The following is a 27,474-nucleotide window of genomic DNA, read 5'->3' on the forward strand; positions in this document are numbered from 1 at the left end:
AGACAGGCTGGTGAGACTGAAGTTATCACAGGAAGAAGAGTCTGGGGTGGGGGCTGGGAGGGGAGGAAGGAAAGACGCAAGTAGAATGGGAGGTGGGAGGGAGAGAGGGACACTAAGCCCAGGTGGCAAACTCCTGCATGGTGGATTTCACTGTCACCCCTGCATCTCCACTGGGGCCTGTGGCAGAGTTGGGAGGTGGGGCCAGTCAGACAATTAAGTCATCAAGAAGGATCAATGCCTTCCCTTCCTGGCTAGATCAGTTACAGTGGGGATGAGCTGTTTTGAGGTGAGCTCCTCTAGTGTTTTGTCTCCTCTGCACACATCCACTTGCCTTCCACTTTCCACCACTCGATCTTGGACTTCCTAGCCTCCAGAACTGTGAGTCAGAACAAACCCCTTTTCTTTTTAAATTACCCAGACTCAAGGATTCTATGATAGCAACATGAACACTAAAATAAAGAATGCTTGACAATTTTCATAATGGAAGATGCTGGAAGGAGGAAGCACACACACAGCCACCCCCAGCCCTAGTGTGTACCACACAAGCTCCCCCACCTCAGCCCGCAGGTGTGCTTACAGCAGTCCCAGGAACAACACCATGCTGCTTTTTCTCAACAGTGGTCAAAATAAGAGCAACATCAGAAAACAGACCCAGACCCTCCTTGCAAATCCAGCTGTCTACATCATATTGTCTGAGGGACCCAAGGTCTCTGGGCCTCATGTCCATAGTGAGGAAGGCCAGCCAGACCTTTCCCAGGTAAGGCGTGGAGATGAGCAACATATGACCCTGTGCAGCACCTGGTAACCCTATGTGACACCACCTGACATCGCATGATACAGTGTGACATCCAGGTGAGCCTCGAGTGCTCCCACAGAATGATACCCCCCACATCCCTGGCTCCTGACCCCCAGGGCCAGGTCAGAGTCACCTAGGCCTTCCTGGTGTGACTTCTCATAAACATCACTATGACACCATGAGGAAACTGAGGCATGAGATCAGCTCCTTGCCCAGAGCGAGATGTGACATGAGACCCAAGTGGGCAGACACCAAGGGACCAGGACAGTCATGAGCACCAGGGGACCAGGACAGTCATGAGCACCACGAAACCTGAGTTTATCCTTCTGTAGGTCAAGGTCATCGTAAGCTTTTCCTCCCCTTGTTCTAAGAGTTGGGTGTGAAACAGATCGCTCAGGAACGTTGTTCTTAGTGATCTGTATTTTGCCCAGTGACCTTGGCATCACTGACCTCATTACAGAGACAGCTGGGCCTCGCTTCTCTACTGTGGTGGTGCCAGCTATGGCTTAGCACCCTGCAGGGGCCTAAGAACATCCCCTCAGGATTCAGCCTCAGAAACAACTCTACTCTTTGAAAAAAAAAAATTTCCATGTATTTTGGGGAGTGTTTTGTTGTTGTAGTTGTGGTTGTGATCTGGTTTTTCATGACTCATTTGTTTTTATCTCATGGACCCCATGAAAGAATTCAGTAGTTGCCTTCATCACACTGGCTGCCAGGAAACCCCCAGCCAAATCTTGTGGCTACCAGGACTTTATGCCATATCCGTTAGATGCTGACGTTCCATGGGCTTCAATCTTTCCAAGTCTTTATTTTCCCTTTGTCATGAGTTCTATTTCAATATCTGCATGTTTTTCATATCATTTTGAGAAATTGGAAGGCTATTAAATTGGGAAAAAGAGTTAAGAGTCTTGTGAGCATGGATTTGGGGGTGGCAAAGAGGAACATAAGAAGCACCTTTATAATTGCTGGAAGACATCTATCTATGTCCTGAGCTCCAGCAGGCTGCTCCACCTGGTCCCGAGCAAGCACAGAAGCACAGAGAACTCCACATACCTTCACAAATGCTGACAGACTTTGGACTCCAGCCCTGAGGGCTGGCCCTCTGCTAACCTTTGCCAGTTCCAGGTTTACACCTCTTACTTCTAGGTCACCACAAACCACAACAACTTTCACAAACCTCAGAGACCATCATTCAAGTTGACAGATGAGGAAACATATCCAGAGAGGTAAGTCCACCAATCCAAAGCCACACAGTAGATCCTCCACATCCTCAGACCACACACACTCATTGTGGATGAAGGTGGCCCCTGAGCATCTTTCAGCCTCAAGAACAAGTCCTTGCAGCCACAGCCACTCAAGAAGCATCAGTTAAGTGCCAGTGTCGGGGATCATAGGTCACAGGACTTCAGCCTTTCCGTCTCTCTTCAACATGCTTTGGAGACCCCTTCTTGCAACAGAAAGGGTCATGGATCAAGTCATGTCCCCTAACAGCTAATCCAGGCGGCAACCAGCAAACCTGACCAGGCACCTCTTGGCCAGGCCCTCGCCCCGGGCACACAAGGCTCCCAGGACAAGTATAGCTGCAGCCCAACAAGCCAGCAGCAAAGGAACACAGAGCACCCTGTGCCTGGGACTCCTTCTCAAACCCAAGCCAGTGACCAAGCTTCCAGGCCAACAGTCACACCAGCTGGACAGTGAGTCAAAGATTTAAGAACAGCTCCGAGCCAGGCACGCTGTCGCTCGCGTGTAATCCCAGCAGCTGGGGAGGCTAAGGCAGGAGGATTGTGAGTTCAGTGCCAGCCTCAGCAACTGCGAGGTGCTAAGCAACTCAGTGAGACCCTGTCTCTAAATAAAATACAAAACAGGGCTGAGGATGTGGCTCAGTGGTTTAATGTCCCCGAGTTCAATCCCAGGTATCAGAAAGAGAACAGCTCTGACGCTGAGCACACTAATGCTTCCACTGAAGCCTCATTCAACGCCCGCTTAAGGCCTTCTGACAGGTTTCTCAGGGGAAAAGCATTAAGAAATGGGGGAATGAGCCATGAGCTCCTGGATCACGGGCCGGCCAGCCATGGAGCCAGACTCACCAGCAAGACCAAGTGTTTGGCCCCTGCTGCCAGGAAGCCCCTTCTTTCTAGAAGATACTAACCCCATCACTGCAACAAAACACCTGAAAAAATCAGCTTAGAGAATGAAAGATTTATCTGGGGTCATGGTTTCAGAGGCTGCTTTCCATAGTCCACTGGCTCCATTGCTCTGGGCAGGTGGTGGGGCAGATCCTCGTGGCCGAAGGGCCTGGTACAGCAGAGCTGCTCAGCTAATAGCAGCTAGGAAGCACAGAAGAGCTGAGGACAAGATACAGCCTTCAAAGACATGCTCCCAGTGACCTGTGTCCTCCCCCGAGTCCCCACCTCCTGAAGCTCCCACCACCTCCCAGGGACACCACTATCTGGGGACCAGGCCTTCAACACAGATCTGTTAGAAAACCTTTAAGATCCAAACCATAACATGAGGAAATCCCACCTCCCCTCCAGGATCTGCTCAAAGCCAACCTACAAGGCCCTGCGCTGCTTCTCCAGAAATGATCCCCTTGGTTTGTGAGGCACTGTACCAACTCACGACAGCTGTAGGTGGAGGCCACCAAGCAAGTGGATCCCATTGGGTGCTTTTAGTACCCCTATTTGCCAAATGGCATCTATTACCCTCTCCTCTGCCACAGTCACTGACTCTAGGAAAACCAGTGACCTGTGCCTGAGGTTGTCAGCACTAAGCATCTGTGGACACAAAATTGTAGAATGCCATAGAAAAGCAACATTCTTTCTCACAAAGTGGCACCAATGAGTAGTTGGCAGACATCTTTTAGTCATGAGGAGACCCACCTGAGAGTAGAGGCAACAACTCAAAACACAGGAAAGGGAGATGTCCATGGGCAGCTTGATGGAAGTGGCTTAATCAAACCAAGTCTGATGTCCATACTATTTCTGTTTATTGTAGTTACATAAATCAGTAAATACTCACTGGGCCTAAAGAACCTTTAACATCACTAAAGGGAAATCAGTTGTCTAGTGAACCCATGATAATGAGTGGAAATGCCACAATGTCTAGTGCAGATTCCTTGCTGTGATGGTTAATTCTATGTATCCTCTTGGCTAGGCCATGGTGCCCAGATGCTCAAACATCAGTGTCAAGGTTGTTATGAAAGTTTTTAAGAAACAATTAAGGGCTGGGGCTGTAGATCAGTGGCAAAGCGCTTGCCTAGCACATGTGAGGCACAGGGTTCGATCCTCAGCACCACATAAAAATTAACAAATAAGATAAAGGCATTCTGTCCATCTACAATTACAAAAAAAAAATATTTAAAAAGAAAGAAACAATTAAGAGCTATGTCAAGTAAACTTTGAATAAAGCAAATGACACTCCATAATGTGAGTGGGCCTCGTCCAATCAGGTGAAGACCTGGCAAGATAAGGCTGAGGTTCCCAGGAGAAAAAGAAAGTCTTCCCCATGTAACCTTTAGACTCAAGCCTACAACTTCAAAATCTTCTAATCTTAAACAGAAATTCAAACTGGGGTTGTAAAGAGCTAAAAGGAGTTTTCTTAAGTCTGAGCCATAAATGCAGCTCTTTCTGCACAGGGACTAAGAGGCTTTGAGAATGCAATTGACCAGTCTGACAGGATATGTTTAGAGCACGGAAAGGCTTCCTTGCAGATTTCAGACTTGCCAGGCCTCAAAATCATGTGAAGCAATTCATTCCCACATATATACAGATGGTTCCCAAATAGGGTGGTTCCTCTTACGATTTTTTTGACTTACGATGAAACAAAAGCAATACACACTAGGTAGAAACCACACTTAGAATCATGGATTTTTGATCTGCTCCTAGTCTATGAGATCCAATACTGTGGATGCTGGGCAACAGCAGGCAGCCAGAGCTCCCAGTCAGCCGTGAGATCAAAGGGGAAGCCACCTATAATCTACGGTGCCCTGTGTCACTGTGTTGTGATGTTCAGTAGGTTGGGTGTGTTAAGCACATTTTCAGCCTATAATATTTTAAGTTTACAATAGGTTTGCTGGGAAGCATCCCCCATATTAAGTGGAGGAGTGTGTGTGTGTGTATGAATATCTCCAAATGGTTCTGTTTCTTAAGAGAACACAACTAACAGGCCGGCTATGAACCAAGCTCTCGGCCATTCCCCACCTCCATCCTCATAGCACATCCACACCTGTGGACACAGCCCCTGCCCACGGCATGGCAGGTGTCCCCACATGTGCACCAGGCTACCCAGCACACCTGAGATCTAAGCAACTTGACTCCTCTTTAATTTAAAAAAAAAAAAAAAGAAGAAGAAGGAAAAAAAAACAAAAAAAAAAAACACCACTGTCCCCTCTACAAAAGCAGCTTAGTCTACCTCTGCTAGGTGAAGAAGAGAAATGAAGCCTCAACCAGCTGAGCTTCCTGTAAGGACACTGACCTCCAGAAATGTTGATTTTTTTTTTTTTTTTTTTCACTCCTGAAGGTAATAAGCCAGTCCGTGGAGGACAAGGTCAAATAGGAACAAATGCTAAAAATATGCACAAAATTATGCTGGTGAGCACCAACCTCCTTCTCTAATGCCGCGCTGTTCTGGGTGTCCTAATCTTAGACAGAAATTCAAATTGGGGGTGTAAAGAGCTAAAAGGAGTTTTCTTAAGTCTGAGCCATAAATGCAGCTCTTTCTGCACAGTGACTGAGAGGCCTTGAGAATGCAATTGACCAGTTTGACAGGATATGTTTAGAGCACGGAAAAGCCTAATGGAACTTTAAAGCTACCTGGTGTAACTGCTTCTCTGGTGTTTCAGACTACATCACACACAGGAAGAAGGATTAGTCTGGAGGAACGGTTCTAAGCCTTGTCAAGCCAACCTGAAGTGTCTGGTACAAGAGGTCTGGGGTGGAGCTCAGAGTTGGCATTTCCAAGGGTCCTCACTTTGATGCTGGTCTGGACTGCACTTTGAGTATCACTCAGTTAGACAAATATGCCAAAACATAGGCTCCCTCTCAGCAGAACTACCCAGACAGTCGCCATACCTGGCAGGTGAACCCTGCTCAGGCATCGTCATGTTGTTCTATGGGAGAGCAGCTACATTAACAGGTCCATGGAGGTTACACATGGTGCTACCTGAAGCCCTTCACTACCTGAGCAACTGTGTAAAAATGGCAGGCAGCTGGGCATGATGGCACACACCTGTAATCCAGCTACTCTGGAGGCTGAGGCAGGAGGAATGCACACTTGAGGCCAGTGTGGGCAACTCAGCAAGACCCAGCTTCACAATAATAATTTCAAAAGGGCTGAGTATATACTTCAGTGGAAGTATAGGTGCTTAGCATGGGCAAGCTTCTGGGGTAGATCCTCAGAACTGAAGAAGGAAGGAAGGAAGGAAGGGAGGGAGGGAGGAAGGAAGGAAAACTGAGGGCATTTTTCTTTCACCAGATTTACAAAGTATCTAAGGAATAAACACAACAAATAAAATTGTCTCCTGGTCAAGACTGTCTTTTAGACTAAAGAGCTTCCCACCCAGGTCAAAGGAATCGATAAGCAACAATCTATGTACAAATCAATAAGTGTTTCTAAAATGCTTAAAAACAGTTAAGGTCTACCATTTCATAACCTCCAATAGATTCAGGTGGAGATCATGCTTATATGTTAAAAACACTGAGTAAAAGTTGTTAGGAAGTAGGATACTCAGGTATCAAAAGTGTAAAATGGGGGTGGGGGTGTAAAATAGAAAATGTACTTTGACATTGAGGAATTTAGGAGTCTTAACCAGGTGATCAAACTTCGCTGGCCAATAATGTGAGAGACAGATAATCCATCTCTCAATGTGAAGCAAACAGAGGTACCTCACACAATGAAATCATTTCACAAAAGCTACTTACTGTGAATCAGAAAAATTCGGACCATGTAATACTACTGGAAAACTGGCTCAGGATCTTCAAAAAGTCAATGTCAAGGAAAAAAATAAGATTGTCCTTCTGTTCACATAACATGCTTCTCTACAGGGAAAATCACAAGAAATCTATGAAACAAAATTCCTAGGAAAACTAAGCAAGATTACAAGAAACAAGAAAATGTACGAAAGTCAATTGTATTTTTACATACTAGCAATGAGCATGGAAATAAAATTTAAAACCCAACACCATTTGCTATCACTCCAAAAAATGAAACACTTGGGTGTCAATCTTACTAAAATATGCATAGAATTCATATGCTAAAAACGACACATTTTTCCCCTCACATAAATAGCTAGAGAGGCATACCATATTCATGGATTAGAAGACTCAACATGGAACAGATATCCTTCAACAAGTGAGTGGTAAAACAATTTGTGGTATCTCCATGCTAAGGAACACTACTCACCAATAAAGAGGAGCAAATTGATACACAATCTGGGTGAACTTCAACAACATAATGTTGAGTGAAAAACACCAATCCTAAACTTTAGAATTCCCATTCTTAAAGTGAAAAGCCACAGAAATGAACAGATTAGTGGTGGCCAGGATTAAAGAGAGGTGGGGATGGGAGGGCAGTGGGCATAGCTATAAAGATGCACATGAGGCCTCTTTGTGGTAACGGGTGTTCTGTGTCTCAGCTGTCAACATCAATATCTTGATTGTGACACTGTGAAAAACTTGACTTTTTCAAGATACTGCCTTTAGAATAAAATGGATAGAAAGCACATGAAATTTCTCTGTATTATTCCTTACAACTTCTGCAAACTGTCTCAAAACGAAAAACTTTAAAGTCGATATAATGAAAAAAAATAATAATGGTATTAAAATAAAGAAAGTAGGGACACAGTTTCAGATTTCAGAACAAATACATAATCAGTGCAACATGTAAACAATGGTGAGGCCAGGTATGGTGGTGCACATGACTCAAGAGAATGAGGCAGGAGGATCACAAGTTCAAATTCAGCCTCAGCAACAGGAAGGCCCTAAGCAACTCAGTAAGACCCTGTCTCTAAATAACATCCAAAAAAAAAAAGGTCTAGGGATGTGGTTCATTGGTTGGACGCCCCTGGGTTCATTCCCCAGGACCAAAAACAAAACTAAAATAGTGGGAGGGATTCTGAGTGGATAAAATCACAGTGATAAACCACTCTAGGTACAATTGGGATATCTGGGGTAACATGCCATCCAATCAACATTAAATTTCTCTGTGTTCATCAGGTGCGGTGGTGCACACCTGTAATCCCAGCTGCTCAGAAGGCTGAGGCGGAGGATTGCAAGTTCAAAGCCAGCCTCAGCAACTTCACGAGATCCTAAGCAATTTTACAAGAGCTTATCTCAATATAAAAAATTTAAAAGGGCTATGGATGTTGCTCAGTAGTTAAGCACCCCTGAGTTAACTCCCTGGTACCAAAAAAAATTTATTTTTTTCTCTGTGCTCATGGTCGTGAGGTTGAGCAATATGGGAAAATGTCCTTGTTCCTAGGAAATGCAGCTGAAGTATTTATGGGTACAGCTCATGATCTGTACAGCTCATTTCCACAGAAGATAAAAGTCGATGTGGCCAAAGGACAAAAAAGAACAAAAACCCAGAACAAACAGAAATGAAGGTTATATGAGAGCTCATTATCCTCTTCATTCAACATTTCTAAAAATGTGAACAATTTCCCAAAAAAAAAAGTCAGGAGGGAAAAGTTTATTTTAAGTTCTATAATGCACTAAGCTGATCTGTACTTCATCTGCAACTTCCTCTTCACTTTATGTGAAAATACAGATCCAGTGAATGCTATATTCAGCCACAACGGAGCCAAACTCTAGCCTGGGACATGGATCACAAAGTGGCCAGAGAGATTTAGCACCCAGGAACAGGAAGGAAGTGGGAACTGTGATGGAGGGACCCCAGGTTTCTGGGGCTCAGGTCACACCCTGACCCATTGGGTGGAGACACTCTGACCCCCAGCCTTAGGATGCCTGGACCCTTCCATGATAGAGGGATTCTCCAGAAACCTGGGTAATGGAGGTATGTCCACAACCCCTCAGTCCTCACCACCCTGGCTGTCGCCGACTTCAGGAAAGCCAGGCTCCACACCTGACAATGTAATAGATAGATCTCAGAGGTGTGATCTAGGCAGCCAGCCTGACCCTGAGCCTGGAGGTCCAAGGTCATGCTGCCTTTCTCATTAAAGTAATGGAGATCAGAGGCTTGAGCAACACAAGATGGGGCTGCATACAGTCAATCTGACCTGCATCCGTAACACCGTGCCTGGCTTCCAGTCCCAGTAGAGATCTCAACCCCCCCTAATGCTGGACCTTTCCACAGGGACAGGATCCTCTGAGGAGAGGAGCCAAGGACAGGAATCTCTGGATGCCGGGTTCAGGACACTTCGATTTCTGGTTTCCTAGTGGACCTGACAAGAATGCACCTATAGGCTGCCACAAAGAACAGTACGGGAAGCTCAGAGCATCCACTACTTCCACAGCCTGCATGCTGACAGCAACCCACATCTAAGCTTCCTCCTAATATTCCCTGCAGCTATTGGTACCCACAAGCACCTCAGCAAAGCTCCACCCTCAGTGGCACCCCCAGGACCTTCCTCTGACTCAAACCCAAGACAGGTTGCTGCAGGCAGCTGATCTCATTCAGAGGGCCTGAAGGAATGATAGGAGCCTCAGGAGAGTAAGTGGCAGGCAGCAGTGAGACCTGATTGGGACAAGTGCCCTTGCCCTGAGGTACAGGGCCAGAGGCTCACAGGAAACGTGGTGGAGTGAAGGAGAGTCAGGAGGGTGAGACCCAGGATGTCCCTGCCTTCATGTCCACGCTGACAGGACAGGCAAGCTGCCTAACTCGCTGAGCCTCGGCTTTGTGAGGGCTCAATGTATCTGGGACACAGCTGCATGGAAGAAGGCATGAGGAGGGAATGAATGAACAAAGGAAGGAACAAATGAACCTCCCCTTACTCGGGGCCTCCCACACAGTCAATAATTCATGCCAGCCACGTTCCTGCCCACCGCCTCCACCCTGGGGTGCGTACCTTCTATTCACGGCAACCAGCCCGAGGTTTACAAGCTGCCACTGTTCCACATTCATTCACGCAGCTGGAAACAGAGGAGTGTGTTATGGAAACCCTGGCAGATGTGGAGGAGTCAGGAGCTGCCACCCCAGGACACGGCACCATGTGTTCTACCAGGGCTAAGGCCAACCACCAACTGACAGATACGATGGCCCTTGAGTGGGCTGCAGCAGCCTCTCTGGGGATGGGCACATGGATCAGCTGACAGAGAGATAACCTGTGCCTGGACATGCTGTCTCTCCACCAGAGCTAGCAAACAAAGCCCACGCTATTGGCAAAGCTGCCCACCATCACCTCACCCGTTCCCCAACCCGGCAGCTAGCTGGTGCACTTGAAAGTACCAAATGAAGGTGCTCGCAAAATTCGACAGGTTTCTTCAGTGCATTCAGTCCCAAGTACAGAATTTGCAAACATGTTCTGGGTAGCTTCAGCAGAGAACAGGTAAGTGTAAGAGGAGCATCTCTTCCTAAGACAGGTCTGCTGGACACCCGGCATTCTTTTATGAGAACTAAACCTTCCCTTAAATGTTAGACAAGAGATTAATGCCTTGCTGAGGGGTCTGTATCAAGACTGGGATCCATTTGGAGAGAAAAGCAAAAGAAAAGAATTCTCGCCATTTTACTGTACGGATTTCAAGGAAACTCCATCACATACTCTGTCCAAAAAGAATATTCTTTTGTGCTACAAGCATGGTAAAGTAACAGCTTTGTGTTGGCAACTCTCATCAGGGAGCCTTCAGGGGCTCCAAGTAGGCATTTGCCATCAACTTTCAATAAGACAGTAACTGGAAACATGGCTAATTTCCAAGAACATAACACTAGGCTAGATTTTCAAATCTCTAAGAGGGGGCACAAATGGCTCGGTCCTGAAAGTTAAAGGAGTATATTGCAAAGCAAAACCCCAAGAATGAAACCCTGCGAAAATTTGGAAGCTTGTGTGTGTGTGTGTGTGTATGTGTGTGTATGTGTTTAGTAAAGGCCACCATCTAAGAATGTACCCAGCTTGGCATGGCATTGCCTTCCCCCCAACATGAAACATGTTGTATGTCAGCCAAGAAGGCCGGTCTTCTGCCATCTGAAGGACAGAATGGAGGCTCTGAATGAGGAAACACCTTGCCCAAGGATACACAGCAATCTATCTCTAAGCTCCTTCCAAAACTCTTATCATGCAGGGATGGTGGGGGGGGGGGGTAGGACAAGAAGAAGAAGCCACAGCCTTGGTTCTGTCTTTGAAGGGGAGAGAGATCAACAAACAGTATACAACCCCACCCCAGAGTTGATTAGCAGGGAAAGAACAGGGCTAACTACTGGGAATATGGGCCTGTGATGGTCAGCATGCCATTCTGGAAGGCCGGCCAGCCTTCAAGACATCCTAGTCAGTCTGTGGGGGACTGACCTGGAGGCACGGGGGGCCTTTTTGCTCTTCTTTGGGTCAAATCAAAGTGGATCAAAGACCTAGGAATTAGACCAGAAACTTTACAACTGCTAGAAGAAAACATAGAGTCAACATTCTGACATATTGGGTTGCAGGTACCAACTTTCTTAACAAGACCTCTGAAACTAAATAAATAAAATCAAGAGTCAATAAGTGGAATGGCTTCAAATGAAGAAAGAGTCTATAGAATGGATGAAAATTTTTTTCAGCTACTCCTCTGACAGGGGACTAATATTCAGAATATATAAAGAACTCAAAAAGCTCAACATCAAAAAAAAAAAATGACCCAATCAATTAATGGGCAAAAGAACTAAACAGACATCTTTCAAAAGAAGAAAAGCAAACAGCCAACAAATAAATGAAAACAACATTCACTATCTCTAGCATTCAGGGAAATGTGGATCAAAACTACACTAAGATTTCCTCTCACCCCAGTCAGAATAATAACTTATCAAGACTACAAGTAATAATAAATGCTGGTGAGACATGAGGAAAAAAAGAACACTCATTCATGGTTGGTGAGACTGCAGACTCCACACTCTGGAAAACGGTGTGGAGATTCTTCAAAAAACTAGGAATAGAACCACTTTATGACTCAGCTATCCCACTCCTCAGTATATTTATTCAAAAGAACTAAAATCAGGATACTATAGTCATACAGTCAAATCAATGTTTATAGAAGCACAATTCACAATAGCCCAAAGTTATGGAACCAGCCCAGATGCCCATCAATAGATGAATGAATTAAGAAAATGTGTACACACACACACACACACACACACAATGGAGTTACTCAGCCACAAAGAAGAATAAAATTATGGCATTTGCTAATAAATGGATAGAAACAGAGAACATTATGCTAAGTGAAATAAGCCAAACTCAAAAAGTCAAGGGTCAAAGGTTTTCTCCCAAATGTGGAAGCTAAAGCAAAATAAGGTAAAAGGGAAGGGATATCATAAAGATAGAGGGAAGATCAGTCAAATAGAAGGAGGAGATGCGGAAGGAGGGAAGATGTATGGGAAAGGGGAGAAAATGTGGAATGAATTTAACAAAATTGCCCTATGTGCATGTATAAACATACCACAGTGAATTCCACCTTTATGTGTATTGATGAAGTACCAAACAAAAATAAACACACAAATGAGCAAAAAGAAGACGAGAGGAGAAGAGGAAGGAGATTCGCAGATGGAGAAGGGGAGGAGACACCAGGTACTGAAATGGAGTAAATGAAATTCCATGCACATCAGATTATGTCAAATGAAACTAACTGTTATATATAAATATAATGCATTAATAAAAGAAAAAAAAAAGTCTTCTTTTGAGTTCAGTGCTCCTCCAAGGGGTGAATAACTGCAAATAAAATTAAAGCAACAGCATTGACCCTTAGTTTTTATGCAGGAAGAATCCTCACATGCACAATGTTACAGGTACAGTGAGGCTCACTGAGGTCCTTCCTATTGACCCTCATCTTCGTATTACTTCAGAGGAGTAGGGGACTTTCCTAGGGTCACCTGGAGAACACATGGCAGAGGCAGGTGTAAGTGTCACCTTGTTGCTGCAAAGCCTGCTCCCCCAGGGGAAACAGGCCAGACCAGCAGTGCCCAAGCCCAGGCCCTCCTCTTATTTGCACAAAACCATCTGGCACCATAGGAGATGGAAGATCTGATGTCCCCAGAGCACACGGGTCTGACGACAGGCAAAATACAGCGGAAACAACCTGTGTGAATAAATGAAAGGACAGGCAGTAATTCCAGGGGTCACAGGGACGCAGGACAATAGAGATGACTGTCGGCCAAAAGTCTGTCAGCTCCACTCATTTGTCCAGCTCATCTTGGCACCAAAAACTGAAGCCCTAGTCTGTCTGGACCTCAGCTGGGCCGGTACTGAATTCAACACTGACAGGCCCCAGCTGGACACACACCAAGAGTCCTGGCCACAAACACCCACCCATCAGCACTAAGTGGCTTCGGAGCACATCCAGCCCCATCAGCATGCAGCTGGCCCTAGGTTGCTGGGTTTATTCTTGTGCATGGGCCCAGGGAGCCACAGCAGACAGAAGGGCTAAACCAGAATGTGAAGATCTGATTTAGGGGAACCATTCGCACCTCCCACCTAGCCTGCCTCTGACCAGCAGGGACAGGAATGCAGCCCCTTGGGGATTGACTACAGGCCCAGGAGAGGGGCCACCTCACTGTTAGGTGAGGCTTCACAGACCACCTCACAGACTTCCTAAAAAATCAAACAGGTTCCCAGATACCTGACCAATCAGAGCCAATGTGAGCTTGGTATATTCTAAAAGAGACACTAACAAGAATCACCTGCTGAAAAACTAGCCCCAAGCTAGGGATGCGGCTCAACGGCAGAGCCCTTGCTCAGCTTGCACTAGACCCTGAGTTCAATCCTCAGCAGTGCATTAAAAAACAAAACAATAAAATCACCAACCCTAAGTTGAGGGATCATGCAGAGGAGTTTAGCCTTTACCCCAAGGGTTACAGGAAGTCATTACAGTCATTCATATGAAGACAACACAGAAACACAGGAGTCACTCAGGATAGGGCAAAGGATTCAGGAAATCATCCACATGAAAATTACATACACACTATGCTACCAACACAGAACCACTGCAAACACCTAGACAAGAAGAGAAAAGTGATCCTGTGCTTTGGTACAATGAGAATGGTGAGCCTTTTAAAAATGTAGAGCTTTACATTGTTGATAGGGCTGTATATTAGTAAAACCACTATGGAAATCAGTATGGAGGAGCCTCAAAAGTGTAGGCATGGATTCACCATATGACCCAGCTACACCACTTCTCAGTATTTACTCAGTATTTCAGAAGAATTAAAGTCATCTTACTGCAGTGATACAAATGGCCAAACTATGGAACTAGCCTAGGTGCCCATCAACAGATGAATGGATGAAGAAAATGTGGTATATCTACACAATGGAGTTTTATTCAGCCATGAAGAAAAATGAAATTATGGCCTTTTCAGGAAAATGAATGGAACTAGAGACCATCATATTAAATGAAATAAGTCAAATACAGAAGGTCACGAGTCATCTGTTTTTTCTCATATGCGGAAGCAAGAGAGAAAAAAAGAAGGCGGGTGGATCTCCTAAAAAATCAAAGGGAGATCAGTAGAGGAAAAGATCAGAGAAGGATCAGAGAAGTGCTGAAGAGTGATAATGGTCAAATTATATTGCTATATTGTGCACATGTATGAATAAGTAACAACAAATTCCATCAATATGTACAACTATAGTGCACTAATTAAAAATGTGGAAAAAGTCTTGGCGCCATGGTGCACACCTGTAATCCCAGCAGCTTGGGAGCCTGAGACAGGAGGATCGCAGGTTCAGATCCACTCTCAGCAACAGCAAGGCGCTAAGCAACTCAGTGAGACCCTGTCTCTAAATAAAATACAAAAAAAAAATACAAAATTAGAACTGGGGATGTGGCTCAGTGGTCAAGTGCCCCTGAGTTCAATTCCCAGTACTCAAAAAAAAAAAAAAAAAAAGTGGAAAAAAGTTAAAAATAAATAAAAATGTAGAATCTTCATTCTTGTGGTTTTATTATCTCCATAACAAACAAAAGACCTTAAAAACATGGTGCACTCCCATTAATGACCTGTACTTTGGATTATTCTTTTTCAAATGGAGTGGGAGTTAAAAGAACAAGATCAATCAATTCTGTGTTGTCAGTTACTTATCTCACTTAAATTTTTCATCAGCACAATCTGGCTAAAATCACAATCTGGCTTTCCAGTGGGAAATGAGAAAGGTCTCCAAAGGGTGCTCAAGGAAACCGAAGTGCACTGGCCAAACTTTGAGGAAATGAGGCTCGTGTTCTATCCCAATGCAGGCAGGACCTCCAGAGATGAGGCTACACAGTTTGAGTATATTCCAAAAAAGTTCACATGCTGGAATCTCATTCCTCTGTGTGACGGTGCAAAGAGCTGGGGGGCCCTTTAAGAAGTGAGGCCACAGGGAGGTGGTTAGGTCTTGGGGCAGTTGCCCTAGGAAGAGGCCATAGCTGTCATGGGAGCTCAACTCCTAAATTGCAACCTGGCTTCCTGTTTTAAGACGTGATCTCCTCTTTCCCGACCTGGTACCATCATTGTGATGGGACCTCCGTTAGGGCCTCACCAAAGGCTGAACCAGTGGAACCGTTCCATCATGGCCATTTAGTCTCCAAAAGTGTAAATTAAATAAACCTCTTTTCTTTAAGCCAGTCATGGTGCCACACACCTATAATCCCATCTACTCGGGAGACTGAGGCAGGAGAATGGCAAATTTGAGGTCAGCCTCAGTAACTTAGGGAGGACATGTCTCAAAATTTAAAAAAAAAGATTAAAAAGTCTGGGGATATAATTCAGTGGTAAAGTGCTCCTAGGTTCGATCCTCAGTATCAAAATATAAAATTAAATTGAAAAATGAATCCTTTTTTCTTTAGAAAACTAGTCTGCCTCATGTATTTTGTTACAGTAACATAAAACCAACTAATAGGACCACCCATCTCCTCTTCCTTAGGAAAAGGGGTCAGGGCCCCAAGTACAGGAGCCCACTTTCCCAAACCCCATTCATTATTAAGCTAATAACTAACTGCCCTTTGTTGAGAACTGAGGGCAAGAGATAGCTGCCTTGCCTCTCCACAAGCCAGTGGATGACACTTACTAGCTTCACAGTTCTACAACAACCTCATAGAGTAACATTGTTCTTCTTTTATAGTTTGCACTCTTGGAAATTTTGGTGCAAACTGTCTAGACCTCTCACCCTGGGGATCCCTCACCTCCCCCTACCCTGGATCAGTGGGCATTGTTTTAGATCTTGCAGCATAATTGTTCCAAACTTCTCGGAAGGTTGTCCCAGGATCTATCTCAGTTTCCCTAACTAAAAGGGTAGAACACTCTATCTTGTATCTTTCTATTCCACCTTTGCCTAGAGTAATAATCCCCTTTGTTACTCTAGGAACACACCAGGTAGTTGCTTCCTGGGACCTGGGCCCTCATGGTCTCTCCCCGAGATGTTTCACCCATTCCCCATCCCCCCAGGATTTACTCCCTCACTCCCTTCACCCCACCAGCCCCTTGGAAAGAAGGCCAAGCCGCCCACCCATACAAAGCGGCCCTCTGCCCCCTCCTCAAGGGCCCCCACCAGTCCTGCCTGACTTAGAGCTGCGAATCATCCCGAGTGAATATAAGGATGCTTCTGCCTCCCTCCTCATTCCTCCAAATCTGACCAATTCTGCAAATGCCCATGAAGGAAAAGATGCCAGTAACTCTGGTCCAACATGTTCCAAGGGAGGAAAAAAAGGAGAGCCTGTTTGTTGACATTCCTGACTTGGAATTGTGAATACATTCTTAGAGGCTAAAAATTAACCAGCATCAGCCACCAAGGGCGTTATGGCCATGCTCACTGCTGGTCCCAGCAAGCTTCTTGTACTGATCAGAAAAGCCGCCACACTCCAACTGCTCAGGGGCCGCCAGCGCCATTAACAGAGCCAAACCAGAGCAAGGCCAGGTTCTGTGTTGTTCCCTCCGAAAAGCAGCAGAGGAAACCCAGCGTAATTGCACTCATAGATCATAGGCTCTGGCATGTGGTTCCCAGACTGAACCATTTATCCAAATTAAAACCATTCTCCAGCAACAAAATCAGACCCTTTTAATTGAAAATAAAACCAAGCAGCCCCTAAGGCTTTTTTTTTTTTTTTAAATGAAAGACATTCTTCCTGCTTTCTCATTCCATTAATCACTGAGTTTACACAATCTGTCAAAATAGCTCGGTTAAGAAATCTCCCTCTCCCTTTTCCGCCAGGCCTGGTTTTTACCCTCTGGACGCCAACCCAGCAGTGCTAGCAGAGACAGTAGGCAGACACCATGAAAATGTGAGAATCCAGTGAGCCCATTGTCTCAACAGCAATTTGAATATGTGGGGGAACCCCAAAGAGTTTGTGGTCACATCTGCATATCTGCCCAGAAGCAGGGACTTGCACACCGTGTTTACCACAGCCAAAGGTGGAGGCTGCCCAGGTGTCCATCAACTGATGAACAGAGTAACAAAATGCAGAATATCCATTTGATGAAATATTATTCAGCCTTAAAAAGGAAGGAGATTTTGGCACATGCTACATGGGTGAACCTCAAGATATTAAGCCAAGTGAAATAAGCCAGTCACCAAAGGACAAACACTATATTGACTCCACTTTTATGAGGTCCATGGAGGTGTCAAAATCATTAACACAGGAAGTAGAATGAGGGTTTACCAGAGGCTAGGATGAGACGAGAATGAGGACTTAAATGTTCAGTGAGTACAGTTATATTTCTGCAATATGAAGAGAGTTCTGGAGATGCAGGGTGGAGATGGTGGTATAGCAATGTGAATATGCTTAAAGCAAACTGACCTATACAACCTAATTTGATTCAGATGTTAAATTCTACATTACTTGTAGCTTTCCACAATTAAAAAAAAAAAAAAATGTGTTCTTTGATACCAAACAACCTGCTAGAAATCTAAGAACATGACTAGATAGTATCTGCCCAAAGATCTATGTGTAGTGATAGACACATAACACAGATGATTGTGGACAAATACTTAAGCACAAGAACGTAAGTACCTCCACATACTGTTCACCAGCAGTCCTGTTTATGCAGAGTTATTTGCAGATTGGGAAAGACTCCTATTGCCACAGTGATTTTTAAGATGCAAGATACAAAATAATACAAACAGTATGATCTCAGCTTGGCAAATTCAAAAGCATAGAAAGCTAAACTTGTCGCCTCGGGTGTATTATGGTTTACATCTTAAATGCCCTCATTCCAGAGCTCTTGTGTTGAAGGCTTGGATCCCAACTCATTGGGAGGTGGTAGAAACTTTAAGGGATAGGGCTTAGGGAATTGTCACTGGGGTGTGCCCTCTAGGGAATGCTGGGACCCCAGCTCCTTCCTCTTTCTCTCTTCTCTTCCTGGCCACCAAGAGGTAAGCAGCTCGTCCACCACCCTCTCCTGCCATTATGTTTTGCCCCGCCACAGGCCCAAAAGCTGTGGAGCCAACTGACCATGGAACGAAACAACTGAGACCATGATCCAAAACAAACTTCCTCTTCTTAGAAGTTGATTATCTCAGGTATTTTATCACATTGACAGAAAGCTGACTAACATGGAGGTGGAGGGTGAGATTTGAAAGACGTTGTTCCTGCTTCCTTAGATTTTTTTTTTTTTTTGACCTTTTGCAAGCCTAAAATGAGCACCTATTACTATTTTGTAGAAAAACAGTCAAAAAGCAAGTTCGGAAGCAAAGACACATTTGCTTCTTGAGAGCATCTGCTACTCCCTAAGTAAACAGATGACAACCCTGGCCTACCTCCTCCCACAGGACAAGAGGGAAACACATTCTTAACCAGCCTGGGGCCCCACCTGCCTCCCGAAGCACACAGCCCAGCCACCACATGTTTACAAAGTCTCTTTCCTCTGCCCCTGGCCACTGGACTCTGCAGGCCTTTCCAGAGGAGACAAACTGGAAACACCTGTCCCATCATTGGGACAAACTCATCTATCACTCTGGCCTCCCCTGTGTCATCTAGTCATCATCCCATGCACTCCCCACCCCCCAGCTGGGAATCAGATAACACCTCCAAGAAGGGGGAAGTCTTCCTGGCAGCAGGCAAGGTGCTCTTCAGACCCCAGGGGTCAGGGGAATTCATCAGGACCAAAGCAGTACTGGGGCCAGAGCCAGCAAGCAGGGAGGGCAGCAGTCACACAAAGTAGCACCCTGCTGTAGTTCCCACCCCAAGCTCAGGATCCCTTGCGAGTGCATCCCAGGCTGTAGGTGAGGAATGACCAAAATCTCCCTGGACAAAGGCTAGATTTGCCCCAGGTTTGTGAGATGCCAGAGCCTGGACTATTTCATTGCCTCTCAGCCTGAACACACCTTTGATCTACCTCCAAAATGGCCAGTGGGGAGAGGGGTGAGTGCCCAGGGAAATCTCTAGGAAAGGTGAGGATTACAAAGTAGAGAGGAACGCCAGGACCAGGCCAAGGGAGGCCTTTGTTCTGGAAGGAATGTGCACAGACTCAGACACCCTGGCTAATGGCCCAGCATGGCCCCAGGGCCGTCAGGCTGGCCAGATGTGGGCCTGCGCAGTTTATTGTGCGGCCCTCAAGTGAGTGAAATGCTGCAAACTGCAGCTGTGCTCTAAGGTAATGGGGAGAACGTGGATTCCTGAATCCTCTGGTGGGAAATAACCAACTCCCAGGAGCCTGGAGTGGGCAGGGCTGTCCTGTAAAAAGAGAAGCAACTGCAGACGGCCTTGAACGGCCCTGCCCACCAATTCCTCAGCAGTTTCTTTCTTTCACTCTTGCAACTTGTGCATTGGTGTATAAAAACCTACTAGTTATCATAGACATTTCATAAAATCTACACACAAGTGGCGCCATGTCACACTATTGCTGCCAAGAAACCATGAAAGACGACACCCTTTGGTCCACCTGGAAAGGTCTCCTGGTGCTATGGGGTGTGACCTGGAAAGGGGGAGTGCTCATAATCATTAGCAGGACGCCCTTGTTAAAACTTCCTGGGTGCCAGGCTTGGTGGTGCCTGTGTGTAATTCCAGAAACCTGCAAGCCTGAAGCAGGAGGATCACAATTTCAAGACCAGCCTCAGCAACTTAGCAAGACCCTGTCTCAAAATAAAAACTAAAAAGGACTGGGGATGTAGTTCAGTGGTAAAGCAGCACACCTGGGTTCAAAATATCCAAAACCAAAAAAAAAAAAAAGAAAGAAAGAAAAGAAAAAAACTTCCAGGGTGCTACTTGGGCAGTCAGAGTCAGGATTTCTGAGAGTCTTCTAGCTCATTCCTCAGCATCACCAGAAAAGAAAAAATATATATATATGAAGATAGAAGCCAGTCCTGGAAAGGGTGTATAAATGTGATTATCTCTCCAAAAAGAGAAGAGGAAGAGGAAGGGACGGCAACTTAACACACCATAATTAGAGCTGAGAGAGGAAGGAAGAGAAGAAAGACTGGTCTCAGTGTCCGAGGAAGCAGCTGGGGCTGGAGCCTGGCTGCAGAGGCTGGCGGATGCCCTGAGCTGGAGCCTGGGACTGCCCACTCAAGTAGGGGCAAGGTGGTTCTTTGAGAGGCTGGGCCATGAGTCAGTGACTAGGAAAATCCCTCCTCTCCGCAAGGGCTCTAAGCACTGCAGGCCTGAGTTCAAATTCAAGACTTGCTGTCCCATGACATGGGCAAGTTGCTCAAGCTTGGCTCTTACAGAAAATGGAGACAATCAGGACGACTTTCATGGATGAGCAACAATCAGATCATGGATAGAAAGCCTCTCAAGCTGGCATGGCTACTCAAGCATTTGTGGACGGCTTCTGGGGGCTTCTTGACCAACCCAGGGAATGGAGACAAATACAGAGAGAACCTCTCCTTGGGTGGTCTCTCCAAGAAGCACTCCTTGGCTTGATCAGGGGATGCTCTGAAGGAAAAAAATGTCTAGATCACCCATCTTTCATTCATTTTGCCAACTTAGAACAAAACTTATTATTAAAAAAAATCAACAAAATTCTTTTTAAGAGTCTAGGGATAAACCAATTAAAACAAATAAATTTTTTTTAAAAAAAAGAGTATAGGGGTGGTTCTGATGAACATCAATTATCATCTCCTTCCCTGACACAATGGGGTATTCCAAGGGCTCCTAATTTGCACTGACCTTCACCCTTAAGCAAGATGTCTCTGATCATTGTTCACCCTGTCTTTAGTGGTCTCCTCTCCAGAAAAAGTCCCCAGTGGAGCCTTGGAGGTTTTCTAAGAGAACAGGAGCTGGACAGCAGGATGTACTTCAAGAAGAACACATCACATGGATATGTGGGATACCCCTGCACAAAACACATTCCTGATATAGAGTTCAAACAGAAAGCTAAAGAAACTTGGAGATACTGTTTTTTCGTTTTTACAAGAAACGGGCATGGTAAAAATCAATATTCCTGCTCCTGAGCTACACCCAAAGAACTGTACATGGGACATGGACCTAGATAAGGACAAAACATGCTCTAGGATCCAAAATGCTTGCTGAATCTAAGAATGAACACATGTTCAATGGTATTTCCATGAGAGTGATTTTTATTGGTATTTTTTAAATTTTTATTTATTTTTTGCAGCACTGGGGATCTAGCCCAGGGCCTTGCACATGTTAGGCAAGTAAGTGCTCTACCACTGAGCTCCATCCTCAATCCATGGTGTTTTAAATATAGTGTACAACCCTTACAGCAAGACAGTACGGTGTTTAAATACCAGTTCTGCATGAAGATTCCTGTGACGATGAGGATGGTGTCCTGCTCTTGGTTTCACTATGAGGATTAAAAGAAATAACTGTGCTCTGATTTTTTTGAGCACTCTCACTAACCGTGATAAATAAAGTAGCTCTAAGTTAATCAAATGCTTACTTAACCAATTAACCAGATCCCCTTATTCTAGATCAACAGGGATAGCAGCAAAGGACTCTGGGTTGTGGTGGCTTACCACCTGGATGGTACAGGTAAGCTGATGACCTTCCATCCAAGTGCTGCTTATCAGAGACCTGCAGGAAGGACCCAGGGGTTCCCAGGTGAGTGCACCTCCTGGAAAGCTTCAGTCCAGACCCTATTAGTCCTCCTACCCAGTTTCTGCCTTGTAGAGCAGACTCATCAGTCTCCCCCCAAAACAGGAGCCCCCTCCCTGAAAAGTCTACAGGAGAAGTCCAAAGGAACTCTTGAAGCACTCAGCTAGCAAATATCTCTGACCACCAAGTTCAGAAACCAGGTCACTGAGAGGGAATAGAGGCCTCCCCTGATTGTATGTAGGGAGTTTCCTCCAGGCTGATCCTAGAAAGGACCACAGCACACAGAGTCAGAGGGGCTGGGCTCATCCAGGCCCCCTAATGATTCCAGGGCTTTAGAAATATGCTTGTTATTTTCCTCATCTGTTAAATGGGTCCTGCAAAAAGAATCCTGCAGAGATAACGTTTTGTGATTGCCAGACCCCTTTGGCTTCTTCCACTCACTCTTCTTGCCTCATTGCCTCCTTCCCAGGTCATTGTTATCTCATGGGCAACACCGCCTGCAGCCCAGGAACATATTTTGACCCTGTGCCCTTTAGCTCTGGGGTCACACTCCCAAGTAACTCTATTTCAAAACATTAGGTGCCAGAGCAACACTTTGTAAAAAGCCAATCAATTTGCATTCAGGAGCATGCAGTTCCCTGAAGCTACTACTTTTTTCTACCTTCTTGGTGGTATTTAAGGAAATAATTCAACTGCTGCTGCTGATAGCTTTGGCAGCCTCAGCTGAGCAAGGGCTGTCCAGACATGCATTAGAATCCAATTGTCAGACGTGCAGCAGCAGCCAGGAGAAGAGCCCCAAAACCCCACCATCCTGTCCAGGAATTCTAGGCTACACCCCCACGCTTCAACATCTTGGGCTTTACCTCTGGTTCGCATATCTTTAAAGTGGTATAATAACCCCAACTCCTTCCAGGGCTTGTCAATTCGGTAAAATGAAATAAGAGCATGCAAAGCATTTGGTAAATGCAAATAATCTTGCACCCTTTATTGCGCTCCTATTACTTTAGGAGGTCACCATTATTTTGCCTGAAGGTTGGCCTTTTCCTCCAGTAAGCTCTGGAGCACCCAGCTCTGCTGCGGCCCCCTCCCCCGCTCTGTGCAGGTCCGGCTCCGGCTGGGCACTGGCCTTGTCTCTTCCACCCTCCAGCTGCAGCCACTCCCCACCCCCTTCCTGGCCCTCAAGGCCTCAGCACAGAAAGGCCTTTCTTAATACATGTTGACTGATTTGCAAATATAACCTCACAGGCCCCAAATAGGTCAGAATCAAAATCATACAGACAGGCAAATCTCATTCAAAAGGGAAAGAACTAAAGCAATTTAAAAAAAGATTAAAAGGCACAGACCAAAAGCCACATGGAAACAGACCAAAATGTCAAAGGGGTTAGTTCTAACGGGCTAGTTGTTATTAACACAAGAGCTGATCTTCATTCCTATTTTTCAGTATATTTTAAGAGCCCTCTATCACCATACATTCAAGAAGTTAAAAAAAAAATGAGAAAATAATCTCAGAAAATGAATGTGTGTGACCAGGCTGCGACAGACCCTGGGGATCTTCCCAAGCGGTTGCGACCACCATCGTTAATGGTCTCCGCTGGCCCCACACCCTGGAGAGCGCTTTTTGTTTTCCAATCACTTTGGAGCGTCCGGGTCACCTGCTGGCACTGTCTGAAGAGTGCTAGAGAGCTCCTGGTTCTCTTCCCGCCACACAAATTATCAAGTCGCATCAAGCAAACAACCCAAGGGCTCGCTGGTTAGAACGCGGCACAGCATCTCAGAGACCCCAACAACCTGGGGACCCTCCTCCTCCCAGCTTGTCAGAAGTAGCGCCGCCGTGCCAGAAGGCGCATGCCACAGGTGGCCCCCGGACCCGGACACCACCCTCCTAGTCCTCCTCCTTCAGAAGGAAGGAAAGGTGCAGAGGGACGCCCTGCCTCTTAAACACCAAAGGGAAAGGGAAAGAGACGCATCGGGACACTTGCCTGCAAAGAGCGGGAGAAGGGTCCCGAGCTTTCCCATTGCAGCCCCAAGAAGCTGCTCTTCGCCGCGGAGTTCCAAACGTGTCCCAGGGAGCGAAGTCCGCCCGGCGGCGACCGCGACAGTGCCGATCAGTCCCCGCCCGCGGTGCAGGGCGCCCAGGAGCCGCGGGCCCTGACCCAGCCGGCCCGCTTCCTACAACCCCAGCTTAGCCGGTCCGAACTCCCGACACCGGCCGAGCTGGCCTTCACCACAGCTCTGTCCTGTTATTTCGGCTAAGCCCGGTCTTCTAACCGCCTCAAATCCCGTGACTGTGCGCCCCTAGTCTAGGACCCCATACGCCCTAGCCACGGTCCCTCTGTGTCTCTGTCCCCGAGCCCCAAGTTGTCTCTGCAGCCAGCTCCTGATGCCTGCACGTCCCTGACCTGGCCCCCGCGCCCTAGCGCCCCAGCTCCGGAACCCCGCGTGCCCAGAGCCGAGTCCCGGTGCTCAGGGCGCAGGAACCCGCCAGGGTCCGAAACAAAGAGCGCGGTGGCGCGTGGCCGCGTCTCCCCTGCCTCCCGGCCCCAGTACCTGGGCGAGCCCGCGGCGCGGTCCGGCCAGGCGATGGCCGCAGCGAGGCTGGGAGCGGATCAGAGCGCGGGCGGGCCCGTCCTCCTGGCTGGCGGCCCGCGCCCGAGGCAGGGCCCCCTCGAGGCGGCGCGGGCAATCGCCACAGCCGGCTCCCGGGGCCCGGCTGGTCACCTGGCCTCATCACCCTAACAATGTGGCTCGTTTCCATGATCTAGCCGCCTAGCTCACAGTTCCTAATGATGTGGACCCCTGGACCTTTCTTCCCTAGCAGTAGTGGGCAATGGGAATTTTTAGATCCACTGAACAGCCCAGGCTCTTATTATTCAGGAGGCTGGAAGGTTCTGGGTCGGTGGAAGCGCACCTGGGAAGGTGGGTTCTAGTCCTGGTTCCCACGAAATCTGTTCATTCTTTCATTGAGGGCTTGTAATTATTGTGCACACTCCGCACCCAGAGCAAACCAACCTGGCCCTGCCGTCCTGTAATTTACAGTCTAGTATGGTTGTGCATATGTAAAGCAGCACAGTCTTGACAAGAAAGCCCATGAAGATTTAGAAGTCCCCACAAGGTCCAGCTCATGGATGGAAGGGGTCAAGAAAGACTTTAAAACCACATGACTTTTTATAATGAACCAGGACAAAAGAGCAGGATTTAAGAAGGCCAGGGGTACACAAGAAAGAATTCCCAAGAGAGAGATTCTCAGAAGAGCAAAGGCCTACAGATTATCCATCCTCAAGATTCACATGGCCAGGTACTCAGCCTCTTAGTCTTAGTTTCCCCTTTGTGAAATATGGGGAATGGACACCATGCCATTTGATAAAGATAAAATTCATGCTCTTTTGCAGAAATTAGAAGTGCTGTTCCTCCAGGGAGGTCACTAAGAAGTCTCATTAACTTTTCCTGTACACAGCTCTTACACCTGGAAGTTCCAGGAAAACACCCCCCACCTTACTTCCTGTAAAAGAGGGGTAGAGATTGCATCTGTCCAGTGAAGCAAAGGTCTTGGAATCTCACAGGAGCATGGTGAGGGCTAGGTGTGGAGCAAAGATACCAAGAACTATTCCAGATTCACTAACAGAATGCTCTAGCCCATCCCAGGCTTCAGGTCATCCCTTACCCATAGGGAAGCAGGAAAAAAAAAAAAGTGTGTTGGGGATAGCGGAGAAGGGGTAAAAAAACATCATCCTTAATAAATGTGTTTTAAAAGTAACCATCAGAAACACTGAGAAATTGGATCCAAAGTCTGTCCATCACAGGATATAACAGGCAGCCAACCCCACATTTCCTCTAGCACACTGATTCTACTCCAAAGCCATGGAGGTAAAAGAGCAGCTTTGGGGGAAGACTTACCCCCTCAAGCTCTGGAAAGTAGTAGCACTGTTTCTCTTCCCAAAAGGAGCTGGCATTCATTTCTTGAAGTGCAGGCTTCCTGAGCTCTGGGCCCTGGACTTTAGGAAAGAAGGCAGACATTTTCCCTGCCGGGTAACCCCAGCCTGCCTTAAGGGAAGGCAGAGAAGAGGTCACAATCAACTGACCTAAAAACAGAGGCCAGGCCGGAACTATTAGGATCCCCTTAGTATAGATAAGAAAATGTGGTCTCAAATCCTAGGTAATTTGCCCAAGGTCACCCTGCTGGTTGGAGGTGGAGCCTGATAAGGATCCAAAACCATCCAGCCTTTAAGCTGTTCTCTCAATTTCTGCCCAGGTGCCTGCTTGCGCCATCCTTCCTATCATCGTATTGAATCATTGCTTAAACATCTCTTCCACTGGGAGCCAACAGTGTGCTACCCAGCTTGCAGGATGTCTCAGTCCGTGTTGGTCACTGAACCACTACAGGAATTTGAACTTCATAAGGTGTTAGGATGCCCATTTGCAGGAGCTAATACTGGTAAGTTTGCTCAGAACTAGGAAGACCATGTACTGGACAGTGGTGCATGCTTGTTATCCCAGTAACATAGAAAACTGAGGCAGTAGGATTGAAAGTTCAAGGCCAGCCTTGGCGACTTTAGCAAAACCCTGTCTTAAAAGAAAAAAGAAAAATGGAATGTAGCTCACTGGTAGAGCTCTCCTGGATTCAGTCCTTAGTACCTGCACCCTGCCCCACAAAAAATAACTAGGAAGACCCTGTAGGACCACATGCTGAGGTTCCCCCACCCTTCTGTCAGGCAGCCTCCCCTAAAATAATCCTTCCTACCTCATTCCCTCATGCTGAGTTAACCAGGTGGGGCTGGGTACCCTGACTCTGTACCCTTATTTCTGAAACATCTGTGACTTGAATGACAGTTCATGCAATGTCTAACCTTTAAATTCTCCATTAATGTCCCTCCCCCCACCCCCAACCCTCCAAAAAAAAAAAAAAAAAAAAAACCTGTAACTGTTAATCCTGTGCATTCAGCAGCAGCTGTATAGCTGGTCCCTCAATTCCCTACACCTTGTCCAGAGGTAAAGAGGTAAGAGCAAGGAAGCCCTGGACCCATGGCCTAATCCTGACCCTTCTAGAACTACCATGCACAGAGCCTTCTTAGGTCCAGGGCCTTCCCACTTCACAGCCTGCAATTCTGAGTTTCCAAGAACTTAAACAAAAACAGGGCATGAGCAATTATCTGAAAAAGAGATCATGCATTTTTTCCATCCTTAGCCCTCCAAAAATATCTCAAAGTTGAAAACAAAAGTGTCGAACCAATTTAGCTGAAGAATTTACCATCTGCCAAGAATGTTTCCTTGCTGCCAATATTCCCATTAGGGTAGGGGTCTGGTCTGAGCAGGAAACACTGGCCAAGTCCTTCTTTCCTGAGCCTCTCTCTTCAGCTCATTCTTACTCCTCCCTAGTAGGAGTTCTAGAAGAGTTTTTGGAAGCTCATCACTGCTCTGAGGATTGTCTTTGCCATGACAAAATTCTGATAATTTTGTATTCCTGAATGATGACTTGGATATTTTTCTTAATGCTTTCCTCCTTCACCAAAAAAGTAGTGTTTTCCAGCCTGGCACAGTGGTGCACAGCTGTAATCCCAGTGGCCCTCGGGGCTTAGGCAGGAGGATCAT

At 46.3% G+C, this 27,474-nt stretch overlaps 1 protein-coding gene across 2 annotated transcripts in view; it reads right to left on the reverse strand.

Moving 5' to 3' along the window:
* The window catches only part of Tns3 (tensin 3), a 266,434-nt gene extending 241,961 nt beyond the window's left edge, over positions 1-24,473 (reverse strand). The window contains exon 1 of one of the 2 annotated variants that reach the window (XM_071614592.1): positions 24,436-24,473. The gene's annotated coding sequence lies outside the window, so the exon portion shown is untranslated. Of the gene's footprint in view, positions 1-14,601; positions 14,657-24,435 lie in introns of those variants that run through there. The other variant, XM_027938365.2, reaches the window with a different exon arrangement.
* Between the last annotated feature and the right edge of the window lie 3,001 nt (positions 24,474-27,474).

Source organism: Marmota flaviventris, chromosome 1 (assembly GCF_047511675.1).
Source record: "Marmota flaviventris isolate mMarFla1 chromosome 1, mMarFla1.hap1, whole genome shotgun sequence".
Lineage (NCBI taxonomy): Eukaryota > Metazoa > Chordata > Mammalia > Rodentia > Sciuridae > Marmota > Marmota flaviventris.